Source organism: Amblyomma mixtum, chromosome 3, assembly GCF_055824585.1.
Source record: "Amblyomma mixtum isolate Tamu chromosome 3, ASM5582458v1, whole genome shotgun sequence".
Classification (NCBI taxonomy): Eukaryota; Metazoa; Arthropoda; class Arachnida; order Ixodida; family Ixodidae; genus Amblyomma; species Amblyomma mixtum.
This window is the reverse complement of record NC_143014.1, coordinates 320,475,752-320,492,618: the sequence shown is the minus strand read 5'-3', so window position 1 is coordinate 320,492,618 and position 16,867 is coordinate 320,475,752.

Here is a 16,867-nt window from a genome sequence, read left to right as displayed (position 1 = left end):
TGGTGAAGGTGATGCTTGCTATGGTGAAGGTGATGCTTTCTATGGTGAAGGTGATGCTTGCTATGGTGATGGTGATGTTGCTATGGTGAAGGTGATGCTTGCTATGGTGAAGGTGATGCTTGGTATGGTGAAGGTGATGCTTGGTATGGTGAAGGTGATGCTTGCTATGGTGAAGGTGATGCTTGGTATGGTGAAGGTGATCCTTGGTATGGTGAAGGTGATGCTTGGTATGGTGAAGGTGATGCTTGGTATGGTGAAGGTGATGCTTGCTATGGTGAAGGTGATGCTTGCTATGGTGAAGGTGATGCTTGCTATGGTGAAGGTGATGCTTGCTATGGTGAAGGTGATGCTTGCTATGGTGAAGGTGATGCTTGCTATGGTGAAGGTGATGCTTGCTATGGTGAAGGTGATGCTTGCTATGGTGTAGGTGATGCTTGCTATGGTGAAGGTGATGCTTGCTATGGTGAAGGTGATGCTTGCTATGGCGAAGGTGTTGCTTGCTGTGGAGAAGGTGATGCTTGCTGTGGTGAAGGTGATGCTTGCTATGGTGAATGTGATGCTTGCTGTGGTGAAGGTGATGCTTGGTATGGTGAAGGTGATGCTTGGTATGGTGAAGGTGATGCTTGGTATGGTGAAGGTGATGCTTGGTATGGTGAAGGTGATGCTTGGTATGGTGAAGGTGATGCTTGCTATGGTAAAGGTGATGCTTGCTATGGTGAAGGTGATGCTTGCTATGGTAAAGGTGATGCTTGCTATGGTGAAGGTGACGCTTGCTGTGGTGAAGGTGACGCTTGCTGTGGTGAAGGTGACTCTTGCTATGGTGAAGGTGACGCTTGCTATGGTGAAGGTGACGCTTGCTGTGGTGAAGGTGACGCTTGCTATGGTGAAGGTGACGCTTGCTGTGGTGAAGGTGACGCTTGCTATGGTGAAGGTGACGCTTGCTATGGTGAAGGTGACGCTTGCTGTGGTGAAGGTGACGCTTGCTATGGTGAAGGTGACGCTTGCTGTGGTGAAGGTGATGCTTGCTATGGTGAAGGTGAGGCTTGCTATGGTGAAGGTGATGCTTGCTATGGTGAAGGTGATGCTTGCTATGGTGAAGGTGATGCTTGCTATGGTGAAGGTGATGCTTGCTATGGTGAAGGTGATGCTTGCTATGGTGAAGGTGATGCTTGCTATGGTGAAGGTGTTGCTTGCTATGGTGAAGGTGATGCTTGCTATGGTGAAGGTGATGCTTGCTATGGTGAAGGTGATGCTTTCTATTGTGAAGGTGATGCTTGCTATGGTGAAGGTGATGCTTGCTATGGTGAAGGTGATGCTTGCTATGGTGAAGGTGATGCTTGCTGTGGTGAAGGTGATGCTTGCTATGGTGAAGGTGATGCTTGCTGTGGTGAAGGTGATGCTTGCTGTGGTGAAGGTGATGCTTGCTATGGTGAAGGTGATGCTTGCTGTGGTGAAGGTGATGCTTGCTATGGTGAAGGTGATGCTTGCTATGGTGAAGGTGATGCTTGCTATGGTGAAGGTGATGCTTGCTATGGTGAAGGTGATGCTTGCTATGGTGAAGGTGATGCTTGCTATGGTGAAGGTGATGCTTGCTATGGTGAAGGTGATGCTTGCTATGGTGAAGGTGAGGCTTGCTATGGTGAAGGTGATGCTTGCTATGGTGAAGGTGATGCTTGCTATGGTGAAGGTGATGCTTGCTATGGTGAAGGTGTTGCTTGCTATGGTGAAGGTGATGCTTGCTATGGTGAAGGTGATGCTTGCTATGGTGAAGGTGATGCTTGCTATGGTGAAGGTGATGCTTGCTATGGTGAAGGTGATGCTTGCTGTGGTGAAGGTGATGCTTGCTATGGTGAAGGTGATGCTTGCTGTGGTGAAGGTGATGCTTGCTGTGGTGAAGGTGATGCTTGCTATGGTGAAGGTGATGCTTGCTATGGTGAAGGTGATGCTTGCTATGGTGAAGGTGATGCTTGCTATGGTGGAGGTGATGCTTTCTATGGTGAAGGTGATGCTTGCTATGGTGAAGGTGATGTTGCTATGGTGAAGGTGATGCTTGCTATGGTGAAGGTGATGCTTGGTATGGTGAAGGTGATGCTTGGTATGGTGAAGGTGATGCTTGGTATGGTGAAGGTGATGCTTGGTATGGTGAAGGTGATGCTTGGTATGGTGAAGGTGATGCTTGGTATGGTGAAGGTGATGCTTGGTATGGTAAAGGTGATGCTTGCTATGGTGAAGGTGATGCTTGCTATGGTAAAGGTGATGCTTGCTATGGTGAAGGTGACGCTTGCTGTGGTGAAGGTGACGCTTGCTGTGGTGAAGGTGACTCTTGCTATGGTGAAGGTGATGCTTGCTATGGTGAAGGTGATGCTTGCTATGGCGAAGGTGTTGCTTGCTGTGGAGAAGGTGATGCTTGCTGTGGTGAAGGTGATGCTTGCTATGGTGAATGTGATGCTTGCTGTGGTGAAGGTGATGCTTGGTATGGTGAAGGTTGCTTGGTATGGTGAAGGTAATGCTTGGTATGGTGAAGGTGATGCTTGGTATGGTGAAGGTGATGCTTGGTATGGTGAAGGTGATGCTTGCTATGGTAAAGGTGATGCTTGCTATGGTGAAGGTGATGCTTGCTATGGTAAAGGTGATGCTTGCTATGGTGAAGGTGACGCTTGCTGTGGTGAAGGTGACGCTTGCTGTGGTGAAGGTGACTCTTGCTATGGTGAAGGTGATGCTTGCTATGGTGAAGGTGACGCTTGCTGTGGTGAAGGTGACGGTTGCTATGGTGAAGGTGACGCTTGCTGTGGTGAAGGTGACGCTTGCTATGGTGAAGGTGACGCTTGCTATGGTGAAGGTGACGCTTGCTGTGGTGAAGGTGACGCTTGCTATGGTGAAGGTGACGCTTGCTGTGGTGAAGGTGATGCTTGCTATGGTGAAGGTGAGGCTTGCTATGGTGAAGGTGATGCTTGCTATGGTGAAGGTGATGCTTGCTATGGTGAAGGTGATGCTTGCTATGGTGAAGGTGTTGCTTGCTATGGTGAAGGTGATGCTTGCTACGGTGAAGGTGATGCTTGCTATGGTGAAGGTGATGCTTGCTATTGTGAAGGTGATGCTTGCTATGGTGAAGGTGATGCTTGCTATGGTGAAGGTGATGCTTGCTATTGTGAAGGTGATGCTTGCTATGGTGAAGGTGATGCTTGCTATGGTGAAGGTGATGCTATGGTGAAGGTGATGCTTGCTATGGTGAAGGTGATGCTTGCTATGGTGAAGGTGATGCTTGCTGTGGTGAAGGTGATGCTTGCTATGGTGAAGGTGATGCTTGCTATATTGAAGGTGATGCTTGCTATGGTGAAGGTGATGCTTGCTATGGTGAAGGTGATGCTTGCTATGGTGAAGGTGATGCTTGCTATGGTGAAGGTGATGCTTGCTATGGTGAAGGTGATGCCTGCTATGGTGAAGGTGATGCTTGCTATGGTGAAAGTGATGCCTGCTATGGTGAAGGTGATGCTTGCTGTGGTGAAGGTGATGCTTGCTGTGGTGAAGGTGATGCTTGGTATGGTGAAGGTGATGCTTGGTATGGTGAAGGTGATGCTTTCTATGGTAAATGTGATGCTTGCTATGGTGAAGGTGATGCTTGCTATGGTGAAGGTGATGCTTGCTATGGTGAAGGTGATGCTTCTATGGTGAAGGTGATGCTTGGTATGGTGAAGGTGATGCTTGGTATGGTGAAGGTGATGCTTGCTATGGTGAAGGTGATGCTTGGTATGGTGAAGGTGATGCTTGGTATGGTGAAGGTGATGCTTGGTATGGTGAAGGTGATGCTTGCTATGGTGAAGGTGATGCTTGCTATGGTGAAGGTGATGCTTGCTATGGTGAAGGTGATGCTTGCTATGGTGAAGGTGATGCTTGCTATGGTGAAGGTGATGCTTGCTATGGTGAAGGTGACGCTTGCTGTGGTGAAGGTGACGCTTGCTGTGGTGAAGGTGACGCTTGCTGTGGTGAAGGTGACGCTTGCTATGGTGAAGGTGAGGCTTGCTATGGTGAAGGTGATGCTTGCTATGGTGAAGGTGATACTTGCTATGGTGAAGGTGTTGCTTGCTATGGTGAAGGTGATGCTTGCTATGGTGAAGGTGATGCTTGCTATGGTGAAGGTGATGCTTGCTATGGTGAAGGTGATGCTTGCTATGGTGAAGGTGATGCTTGCTGTGGTGAAGGTGATGCTTGCTATGGTGAAGGTGATGCTTGCTGTGGTTAAGGTGATGCTTGCTGTGGTGAAGGTGATGCTTGCTATGGTGAAGGTGATGCTTGCTGTGGTGAAGGTGATGCTTGCTGTGGTGAAGGTGATGCTTGCTATGGTGAAGGTGATGCTTTCTATGGTGAAGGTGATGCTTGCTATGGTGAAGGTGATGTTGCTATGGTGAAGGTGATGCTTGCTATGGTGAAGGTGATGCTTGGTATGGTGAAGGTGATGCTTGGTATGGTGAAGGTGATGCTTGGTATGGTGAAGGTGATGCTTGGTATGGTGAAGGTGATGCTTGGTATGGTGAAGGTGATGCTTGGTATGGTGAAGGTGATGCTTGGTATGGTGAAGGTGATGCTTGGTATGGTGAAGGTGATGCTTGGTATGGTAAAGGTGATGCTTGCTATGGTGAAGGTGATGCTTGCTATGGTAAAGGTGATGTTTGCTATGGTGAAGGTGACGCTTGCTGTGGTGAAGGTGACGCTTGCTGTGGTGAAGGTGACTCTTGCTATGGTGAAGGTGACGCTTGCTATGGTGAAGGTGACGCTTGCTGTGGTGAAGGTGACGCTTGCTATGGTGAAGGTGACGCTTGCTGTGGTGAAGGTGACGCTTGCTATGGTGAAGGTGACGCTTGCTATGGTGAAGGTGATGCTTGCTATGGTGGAGGTGATGCTTGCTATGGTGGAGGTGATGCTTGCTATGGTGAATGTGATGCTTGCGATGGTGGAGGTGATGCTTGCTATGGTGGAGGTGATGCTTGCTATGGTGGAGGTGATGCTTGATATGGTGGAGGTGATGCTTGCTATGGTGGAGGTGATGCTTGCTATGGTGGAGGTGATGCTTGCTATGGTGAAGGTGATGCTTGCTATGGTGAAGGTGATGCTTGCTATGGTGGAGGTGATGCTTGCTGTGCTGGAGGTGATGCTTGCTATGGTGGAGGTGATGCTTGCTATGGTGAAGGTGATGCTTGCTATGGTGGAGGTGATGCTTGCTATGGTGCAGGTGATGCTTGTTATGGTGAAGGTGATCCTTGCTATGGTGGAGGTGATGCTTGCTATGGTGGAGCTGATGCTTGCTATGGTGAATGTGCTGCTTGCTATGGTGAAGGTGATGCTTGCTATGGTGGAGGTGATGCTTGCTATGGTGGAGGTGATGCTTGCTATGGTGGAGGTGATGCTTGCTATGGTGGAGGTGATGCTTGCTATGGTGAAGGTGATGCTTGCTATGGTGAAGGTGATGCTTGCTATGGTGAAGGTGATGCTTGCTATGGTGAAGGTGATGCTTGCTATGGTGAAGGTGATGCTTGCTATGGTGAAGGTGATGCTTGCTATGGTGAAGGTGATGCTTGCTATGGTGAAGGTGATGCCTGCTATGGTGAAGGTGATGCTTGCTATGGTGAAGGTGATGCTTGCTGTGGTGAAGGTGATGCTTGCTGTGGTGAAGGTGATGCTTTCTATGGTGAAGGTGATGCTTGCTATGGTGAAGGTTATGCTTGCTATGGTGAAGGTGATGCTTGCTATGGTGAAGGTGATGCTTGCTATGGTGAAGGTGATGCTTGCTATGGTGAAGGTGATGCTTGCTATGGTGAAGGTGATGCTTGCTATGGTGAAGGTGATGCTTGCTATGGCGAAGGTGTTGCTTGCTGTGGAGAAGGTGATGCTTGCTGTGGTGAAGGTGATGCTCGCTATGGTGAAGGTGATGCTTGCTATGGTGAAGGTGATGCTTGGTATGGTGAAGGTGATGCTTGGTATGGTGAAGGTGATGCTTGGTATGGTGAAGGTGATGCTTGGTATGGTGAAGGTGATGCTTGGTATGGTGAAGGTGATGCTTGGTATGGTGAAGGTGATGCTTGGTATGGTGAAGGTGATGCTTGCTATGGTGAAGGTGATGCTTGCTATGGTGAAGGTGATGCTTGCTATGGTGAAGGTGATGCTTGCTATGGTGAAGGTGATGCTTGCTATGGTGAAGGTGATGCTTGCTATGGTGAAGGGGATGCTTGCTATGGCGAAGGTGTTGCTTTCTGTGGAGAAGGTGATGCTTGCTGTGGTGAAGGTGATGCTTGCTATGGTGAAGGTGATGCTTGCTATGGTGAAGGTGATGCTTGGTATGGTGAAGGTGATGCTTGGTATGGTGAAGGTGATGCTTGGTATGGTGAAGGTGATGCTTGGTATGGTGAAGGTGATGCTTGCTATGGTGAAGGTGATGCTTGCTATGGTGAAGGTGATGCTTGCTATGGTGAAGGTGATGCTTGCTATGGTGAAGGTGATGCTTGCTATGGTGAAGGTGATGCTTGCTATGGTGAAGGTGATGCTTGCTACGGTGAAGGTGATGCTTGCTACGGTGCAGGTGATGCTTGCTACGGTGCAGGTGATGCTTGCTACGGTGAAGGTGATGCTTGCTACGGTGAAGGTGATGCTTGCTACGGTGAAGGTGATGCTTGCTACGGTGAAGGTGATGCTTGCTACGGTGAAGGTGATGCTTGCTATGGTGAAGGTGATGCTTGCTATGGTGAAGGTGATGCTTGCTATGGTGAAGGTGATGCTTGCTATGGTGAAGGTGATGCTTGCTATGGTGAAGGTGATGCTTGCTACGGTGAAGGTGATGCTTGCTATGGTGAAGGTGATGCTTGCTATGGTGAAGGTGATGCTTTCTATGGTGAAGGTGATGCTTTCTATGGTGAAGGTGATGCTTGCTATGGTGAAGGTGATGTTGCTATGGTGAAGGTGATGCTTGGTATGGTGAAGGTGATGCTTGGTATGGTGAAGGTGATGCTTGGTATGGTGAAGGTGATGCTTGGTATGGTGAAGGTGATCCTTGGTATGGTGAAGGTGATGCTTGGTATGGTGAAGGTGATGCTTGGTATGGTGAAGGTGATGCTTGCTATGGTGAAGGTGATGCTTGCTATGGTGAAGGTGATGCTTGCTATGGTGAAGGTGATGCTTGCTATGGTGAAGGTGATGCTTGCTATGGTGAAGGTGATGCTTGCTATGGTGAAGGTGATGCTTGCTATGGTGTAGGTGATGCTTGCTATGGTGAAGGTGATGCTTGCTATGGTGAAGGTGATGCTTGCTATGGCGAAGGTGTTGCTTGCTGTGGAGAAGGTGATGCTTGCTGTGGTGAAGGTGATGCTTGCTATGGTGAATGTGATGCTTGCTGTGGTGAAGGTGATGCTTGGTATGGTGAAGGTGATGCTTGGTATGGTGAAGGTGATGCTTGGTATGGTGAAGGTGATGCTTGGTATGGTGAAGGTGATGCTTGGTATGGTGAAGGTGATGCTTGCTATGGTAAAGGTGATGCTTGCTATGGTGAAGGTGATGCTTGCTATGGTAAAGGTGATGCTTGCTATGGTGAAGGTGACGCTTGCTGTGGTGAAGGTGACGCTTGCTGTGGTGAAGGTGACTCTTGCTATGGTGAAGGTGACGCTTGCTATGGTGAAGGTGACGCTTGCTGTGGTGAAGGTGACGCTTGCTATGGTGAAGGTGACGCTTGCTATGGTGAAGGTGACGCTTGCTGTGGTGAAGGTGACGCTTGCTATGGTGAAGGTGACGCTTGCTGTGGTGAAGGTGATGCTTGCTATGGTGGAGGTGATGCTTGCTATGGTGGAGGTGATGCTTGCTATGGTGAAGGTGATGCTTGCTATGGTGAAGGTGATGCTTGCTATGGTGGAGGTGATGCTTGCTGTGCTGGAGGTGATGCTTGCTATGGTGGAGGTGATGCTTGCTATGGTGAAGGTGATGCTTGCTATGGTGAAGGTGATGCTTGCTATGGTGCAGGTGATGCTTGTTATGGTGAAGGTGATCCTTGCTATGGTGGAGGTGATGCTTGCTATGGTGGAGCTGATGCTTGCTATGGTGAATGTGCTGCTTGCTATGGTGAAGGTGATGCTTGCTATGGTGGAGGTGATGCTTGCTATGGTGGAGGTGATGCTTGCTATGGTGGAGGTGATGCTTGCTATGGTGGAGGTGATGCTTGCTATGGTGAAGGTGATGCTTGCTATGGTGAAGGTGATGCTTGCTATGGTGAAGGTGATGCTTGCTATGGTGAAGGTGATGCTTGCTATGGTGAAGGTGATGCTTGCTATGGTGAAGGTGATGCTTGCTATGGTGAAGGTGATGCTTGCTATGGTGAAGGTGATGCTTGCTATGGTGAAGGTGATGCTTGCTATGGTGAAGGTGATGCTTGCTATGGTGAAGGTGATGCCTGCTATGGTGAAGGTGATGCTTGCTATGGTGAAGGTGATGCTTGCTGTGGTGAAGGTGATGCTTGCTGTGGTGAAGGTGATGCTTTCTATGGTGAAGGTGATGCTTGCTATGGTGAAGGTTATGCTTGCTATGGTGAAGGTGATGCTTGCTATGGTGGAGGTGATGCTTGCTATGGTGGAGGTGATGCTTGCTATGGTGGAGGTGATGCTTGCTATGGTGGAGGTGATGCTTGCTATGGTGAAGGTGATGCTTGCTATGGTGAAGGTGATGCTTGCTATGGTGAAGGTGATGCTTGCTATGGTGAAGGTGATGCTTGCTATGGTGAAGGTGATGCTTGCTATGGTGAAGGTGATGCTTGCTATGGTGAAGGTGATGCTTGCTATGGTGAAGGTGATGCTTGCTATGGTGAAGGTGATGCTTGCTATGGTGAAGGTGATGCTTGCTATGGTGAAGGTGATGCTTGCTATGGTGAAGGTGATGCTTGCTATGGTGAAGGTGATGCTTGCTATGGTGAAGGTGATGCTTGCTACGGTGAAGGTGATGCTTGCTATGGTGAAGGTGATGCTTGCTATGGTGAAGGTGATGCTTTCTATGGTGAAGGTGATGCTTTCTATGGTGAAGGTGATGCTTGCTATGGTGAAGGTGATGTTGCTATGGTGAAGGTGATGCTTGGTATGGTGAAGGTGATGCTTGGTATGGTGAAGGTGATGCTTGGTATGGTGAAGGTGATGCTTGGTATGGTGAAGGTGATCCTTGGTATGGTGAAGGTGATGCTTGGTATGGTGAAGGTGATGCTTGGTATGGTGAAGGTGATGCTTGCTATGGTGAAGGTGATGCTTGCTATGGTGAAGGTGATGCTTGCTATGGTGAAGGTGATGCTTGCTATGGTGAAGGTGATGCTTGCTATGGTGAAGGTGATGCTTGCTATGGTGAAGGTGATGCTTGCTATGGTGTAGGTGATGCTTGCTATGGTGAAGGTGATGCTTGCTATGGTGAAGGTGATGCTTGCTATGGCGAAGGTGTTGCTTGCTGTGGAGAAGGTGATGCTTGCTGTGGTGAAGGTGATGCTTGCTATGGTGAATGTGATGCTTGCTGTGGTGAAGGTGATGCTTGGTATGGTGAAGGTGATGCTTGGTATGGTGAAGGTGATGCTTGGTATGGTGAAGGTGATGCTTGGTATGGTGAAGGTGATGCTTGGTATGGTGAAGGTGATGCTTGCTATGGTAAAGGTGATGCTTGCTATGGTGAAGGTGATGCTTGCTATGGTAAAGGTGATGCTTGCTATGGTGAAGGTGACGCTTGCTGTGGTGAAGGTGACGCTTGCTGTGGTGAAGGTGACTCTTGCTATGGTGAAGGTGACGCTTGCTATGGTGAAGGTGACGCTTGCTGTGGTGAAGGTGACGCTTGCTATGGTGAAGGTGACGCTTGCTATGGTGAAGGTGACGCTTGCTGTGGTGAAGGTGACGCTTGCTATGGTGAAGGTGACGCTTGCTGTGGTGAAGGTGATGCTTGCTATGGTGGAGGTGATGCTTGCTATGGTGGAGGTGATGCTTGCTATGGTGAAGGTGATGCTTGCTATGGTGAAGGTGATGCTTGCTATGGTGGAGGTGATGCTTGCTGTGCTGGAGGTGATGCTTGCTATGGTGGAGGTGATGCTTGCTATGGTGAAGGTGATGCTTGCTATGGTGAAGGTGATGCTTGCTATGGTGCAGGTGATGCTTGTTATGGTGAAGGTGATCCTTGCTATGGTGGAGGTGATGCTTGCTATGGTGGAGCTGATGCTTGCTATGGTGAATGTGCTGCTTGCTATGGTGAAGGTGATGCTTGCTATGGTGGAGGTGATGCTTGCTATGGTGGAGGTGATGCTTGCTATGGTGGAGGTGATGCTTGCTATGGTGGAGGTGATGCTTGCTATGGTGAAGGTGATGCTTGCTATGGTGAAGGTGATGCTTGCTATGGTGAAGGTGATGCTTGCTATGGTGAAGGTGATGCTTGCTATGGTGAAGGTGATGCTTGCTATGGTGAAGGTGATGCTTGCTATGGTGAAGGTGATGCTTGCTATGGTGAAGGTGATGCTTGCTATGGTGAAGGTGATGCTTGCTATGGTGAAGGTGATGCTTGCTATGGTGAAGGTGATGCCTGCTATGGTGAAGGTGATGCTTGCTATGGTGAAGGTGATGCTTGCTGTGGTGAAGGTGATGCTTGCTGTGGTGAAGGTGATGCTTTCTATGGTGAAGGTGATGCTTGCTATGGTGAAGGTTATGCTTGCTATGGTGAAGGTGATGCTTGCTATGGTGGAGGTGATGCTTGCTATGGTGGAGGTGATGCTTGCTATGGTGGAGGTGATGCTTGCTATGGTGGAGGTGATGCTTGCTATGGTGAAGGTGATGCTTGCTATGGTGAAGGTGATGCTTGCTATGGTGAATGTGCTGCTTGCTATGGTGAAGGTGATGCTTGCTATGGTGGAGGTGATGCTTGCTATGGTGGAGGTGATGCTTGCTATGGTGGAGGTGATGCTTGCTATGGTGGAGGTGATGCTTGGTATGGTGAAGGTGATGCTTGGTATGGTGAAGGTGATCCTTGGTATGGTGAAGGTGATGCTTGGTATGGTGAAGGTGATGCTTGGTATGGTGAAGGTGATGCTTGCTATGGTGAAGGTGATGCTTGCTATGGTGAAGGTGATGCTTGCTATGGTGAAGGTGATGCTTGCTATGGTGAAGGTGATGCTTGCTATGGTGAAGGTGATGCTTGCTATGGTGAAGGTGATGCTTGCTATGGTGTAGGTGATGCTTGCTATGGTGAAGGTGATGCTTGCTATGGTGAAGGTGATGCTTGCTATGGCGAAGGTGTTGCTTGCTGTGGAGAAGGTGATGCTTGCTGTGGTGAAGGTGATGCTTGCTATGGTGAATGTGATGCTTGCTGTGGTGAAGGTGATGCTTGGTATGGTGAAGGTGATGCTTGGTATGGTGAAGGTGATGCTTGGTATGGTGAAGGTGATGCTTGGTATGGTGAAGGTGATGCTTGGTATGGTGAAGGTGATGCTTGCTATGGTAAAGGTGATGCTTGCTATGGTGAAGGTGATGCTTGCTATGGTAAAGGTGATGCTTGCTATGGTGAAGGTGACGCTTGCTGTGGTGAAGGTGACGCTTGCTGTGGTGAAGGTGACTCTTGCTATGGTGAAGGTGACGCTTGCTATGGTGAAGGTGACGCTTGCTGTGGTGAAGGTGACGCTTGCTATGGTGAAGGTGACGCTTGCTATGGTGAAGGTGACGCTTGCTGTGGTGAAGGTGACGCTTGCTATGGTGAAGGTGACGCTTGCTGTGGTGAAGGTGATGCTTGCTATGGTGGAGGTGATGCTTGCTATGGTGGAGGTGATGCTTGCTATGGTGAAGGTGATGCTTGCTATGGTGAAGGTGATGCTTGCTATGGTGGAGGTGATGCTTGCTGTGCTGGAGGTGATGCTTGCTATGGTGGAGGTGATGCTTGCTATGGTGAAGGTGATGCTTGCTATGGTGAAGGTGATGCTTGCTATGGTGCAGGTGATGCTTGTTATGGTGAAGGTGATCCTTGCTATGGTGGAGGTGATGCTTGCTATGGTGGAGCTGATGCTTGCTATGGTGAATGTGCTGCTTGCTATGGTGAAGGTGATGCTTGCTATGGTGGAGGTGATGCTTGCTATGGTGGAGGTGATGCTTGCTATGGTGGAGGTGATGCTTGCTATGGTGAAGGTGATGCTTGCTATGGTGAAGGTGATGCTTGCTATGGTGAAGGTGATGCTTGCTATGGTGAAGGTGATGCTTGCTATGGTGAAGGTGATGCTTGCTATGGTGTAGGTGATGCTTGCTATGGTGAAGGTGATGCTTGCTATGGTGAAGGTGATGCTTGCTATGGCGAAGGTGTTGCTTGCTGTGGAGAAGGTGATGCTTGCTGTGGTGAAGGTGATGCTTGCTATGGTGAATGTGATGCTTGCTGTGGTGAAGGTGATGCTTGGTATGGTGAAGGTGATGCTTGCTATGGTGAAGGTGATGCTTGCTATGGTGAAGGTGATGCTTGCTATGGTGAAGGTGATGCTTGCTATGGTGAAGGTGATGCTTGCTATGGTGAAGGTGATGCTTGCTATGGTGAAGGTGATGCTTGCTATGGCGAAGGTGTTGCTTGCTGTGGAGAAGGTGATGCTTGCTGTGGTGAAGGTGATGCTTGCTATGGTGAAGGTGATGCTTGCTATGGTGAAGGTGATGCTTGGTATGGTGAAGGTGATGCTTGCTATGGTGAAGGTGATGCTTGCTATGGTGAAGGTGATGCTTGCTATGGTGAAGGTGATGCTTGCTATGGTGAAGGTGATGCCTGCTATGGTGAAGGTGATGCTTGCTATGGTGAAGGTGATGCTTGCTATGGTGAAGGTGATGCTTGCTATGGTGAAGGTGATGCTTGCTGTGGTGGAGGTGATGCTTGCTATGGTGAAGGTGATGCTTGCTGTGGTGAAGGTGATGCTTGCTGTGGTGAAGGTGATGCTTGCTATGGTGAAGGTGATGCTTGCTATGGTGAAGGTGATGCTTGCTATGGTGAAGGTGATGCTTGCTATGGTGAAGGTGATGCTTTCTATGGTGAAGGTGATGCTTGCTATGGTGAAGGTGATGTTGCTATGGTGAAGGTGATGCTTGCTATGGTGAAGGTGATGCTTGGTATGGTGAAGGTGATGCTTGGTATGGTGAAGGTGATGCTTGGTATGGTGAAGGTGATGCTTGGTATGGTGAAGGTGATGCTTGGTATGGTGAAGGTGATGCTTGGTATGGTAAAGGTGATGCTTGCTATGGTGAAGGTGATGCTTGCTATGGTAAAGGTGATGCTTGCTATGGTGAAGGTGACGCTTGCTGTGGTGAAGGTGACGCTTGCTGTGGTGAAGGTGACTCTTGCTATGGTGAAGGTGACGCTTGCTATGGTGAAGGTGACGCTTGCTGTGGTGAAGGTGACGCTTGCTATGGTGAAGGTGACGCTTGCTGTGGTGAAGGTGACGCTTGCTATGGTGAAGGTGACGCTTGCTATGGTGAAGGTGATGCTTGCTATGGTGGAGGTGATGCTTGCTATGGTGGAGGTGATGCTTGCTATGGTGAATGTGATGCTTGCGATGGTGGAGGTGATGCTTGCTATAGTGGAGGTGATGCTTGCTATGGTGGAGGTGATGCTTGATATGGTGGAGGTGATGCTTGCTATGGTGGAGGTGATGCTTGCTATGGTGGAGGTGATGCTTGCTATGGTGAAGGTGATGCTTGCTATGGTGAAGGTGATGCTTGCTATGGTGGAGGTGATGCTTGCTGTGCTGGAGGTGATGCTTGCTATGGTGGAGGTGATGCTTGCTATGGTGGAGGTGATGCTTGCTATGGTGAAGGTGATGCTTGCTATGGTGAAGGTGATGCTTGCTATGGTGCAGGTGATGCTTGTTATGGTGAAGGTGATGCTTGCTATGGTGGAGGTGATGCTTGCTATGGTGGAGCTGATGCTTGCTATGGTGAATGTGCTGCTTGCTATGGTGAAGGTGATGCTTGCTATGGTGGAGGTGATGCTTGCTATGGTGGAGGTGATGCTTGCTATGGTGGAGGTGATGCTTGCTATGGTGGAGGTGATGCTTGCTATGGTGAAGGTGATGCTTGCTATGGTGAAGGTGATGCTTGCTATGGTGAAGGTGATGCTTGCTATGGTGAAGGTGATGCTTGCTATGGTGAAGGTGATGCTTGCTATGGTGAAGGTGATGCTTGCTATGGTGAAGGTGATGCTTGCTATGGTGAAGGTGATGCTTGCTATGGTGAAGGTGATGCTTGCTATGGTGAAGGTGATGCCTGCTATGGTGAAGGTGATGCTTGCTATGGTGAAGGTGATGCTTGCTGTGGTGAAGGTGATGCTTGCTGTGGTGAAGGTGATGCTTTCTATGGTGAAGGTGATGCTTGCTATGGTGAAGGTGATGCTTGCTATGGTGAAGGTGATGCTTGCTATGGTGAAGGTGATGCTTGCTATGGTGAAGGTGATGCTTGCTATGGTGAAGGTGATGCTTGCTATGGTGAAGGTGATGCTTGCTATGGTGAAGGTGATGCTTGCTATGGCGAAGGTGTTGCTTGCTGTGGAGAAGGTGATGCTTGCTGTGGTGAAGGTGATGCTTGCTATGGTGAAGGTGATGCTTGCTATGGTGAAGGTGATGCTTGGTATGGTGAAGGTGATGCTTGGTATGGTGAAGGTGATGCTTGGTATGGTGAAGGTGATGCTTGGTATGGCGAAGGTGATGCTTGCTGTGGCGAAGGTGATGCTTGCTGTGGCGAAGGTGATGCTTGCTGTGGTGAAGGTGATGCTTGCTGTGGTGAAGGTGATGCTTGCTATGGTGAAGGTGATGTTTGCTATGGTGAAGGTGATGCTTGCTATGATGAAGGTGATGCTTGGTATGGTGAAGGTGATGCTTGCTATGGTGAAGGTGATGCTTGCTATATGGTGAAGGTGATGCTTGCTATATGGTGAAGGTGATGCTTGCTATATGGTGAAGGTGATGCTTGCTATATGGTGAAGGTGATGCTTGCTATATGGTGAAGGTGATGCTTGCTATATGGTGAAGGTGATGCTTGCTATATGGTGAAGGTGATGCTTGCTATATGGTGAAGGTGATGCTTGCTATATGGTGAAGGTGATGCTTGCTATATGGTGAAGGTGATGCTTGCTATATGGTGAAGGTGATGCTTGCTATATGGTGAAGATGGTGAAGGTGATGCTTGCTATATGGTGAAGGTGATGCTTGCTATATGGTGAAGGTGATGCTTGCTATATGGTGAAGGTGATGCTTGCTATATGGTGAAGGTGATGCTTGCTATATGGTGAAGGTGATGCTTGCTATATGGTGAAGGTGATGCTTGCTATATGGTGAAGGTGATGCTTGCTATGGTGAAGGTGATGCTTGCTATGGTGAAGGTGATGCTTGGTATGGTGAAGGTGATGCTTGGTATGGTGAAGGTGATGCTTGGTATGGTGAAGGTGATGCTTGCTATGGTAAAGGTGATGCTTGGTATGGTGAAGGTGATGCTTGGTATGGTGAAGGTGATGCTTGCTATGGTAAAGGTGATGCTTGCTATGGTGAAGGTGATGCTTGCTATGGTGAAGGTGATGCTTGCTATGGTGAAGGTGATGCTTGCTATGGTGAAGGTGATGCTTGCTATGGTGAAGGTGATGCTTGCTATGGTGAAGGTGATGCTTGCTATGGTGAAGGTGATGCTTGCTATGGTGAAGGTGATGCTTGCTACGGTGAAGGTGATGCTTGCTACGGTGCAGGTGATGCTTGCTACGGTGCAGGTGATGCTTGCTACGGTGGAGGTGATGCTTGCTACGGTGAAGGTGATGCTTGCTACGGTGAAGGTGATGCTTGCTACGGTGAAGGTGATGCTTGCTACGGTGAAGGTGATGCTTGCTACGGTGAATGTGATGCTTGCTACGGTGAAGGTGATGCTTGCTACGGTGAAGGTGATGCTTGCTACGGTGAAGGTGATGCTTGCTACGGTGAAGGTGGTGCTTGCTACGGTGAAGGTGATGCTTGCTACGGTGAAGGTGATGCTTGCTACGGTGAAGGTGATGCTTGCTACGGTGAAGGTGATGCTTGCTACGGTGAAGGTGATGCTTTGTATGGTGAAGGTGATGCTTGCTATGGTGAAGGTGATGCTTGCTATGGTGAAGGTGATGCTTGCTACGGTGAAGGTGATGCTTGCTACGGTGAAGGTGATGCTTGCTGCGGTGAAGGTGATGCTAGCTATGGTGAAGGTGATGCTTGCTACGGCGAAGGTGATGCTTGCTACGGTGAAGGTGATACTTGCTATGGTGAAGGTGATGCTTGCTATGGTGAAGGTGATGCTTGCTATGGTGAAGGTGATGCTTGCTATGGTGAAGGTGATGCTTGCTATGGTGAAGGTGATGCTTGGTATGGTGAAGGTGATGCTTGGTATGGTGAAGGTGATGCTTGGTATGGTGAAGGTGATGCTTGGTATGGTGAAGGTGATCCTTGGTATGGTGAAGGTGATGCTTGGTATGGTGAAGGTGATGCTTGGTATGGTGAAGGTGATGCTTGCTATGGTGAAGGTGATGCTTGCTATGGTGAAGGTGATGCTTGCTATGGTGAAGGTGATGCTTGCTATGGTGAAGGTGATGCTTGCTATGGTGAAGGTGATGCTTGCTATGGTGAAGGTGATGCTTGCTATGGTGTAGGTGATGCTTGCTATGGTGAAGGTGATGCTTGCTATGGTGAAGGTGATGCTTGCTATGGCGAAGGTGTTGCTTGCTGTGGAGAAGGTGATGCTTGCTGTGGTGAAGGTGATGCTTGCTATGGTGAATGTGATGCTTGCTGTGGTGAAGGTGATGCTTGGTATGGTGAAGGTGATGCTTGGTATGGTGAAGGTGATGCTTGGTATGGTGAAGGTGA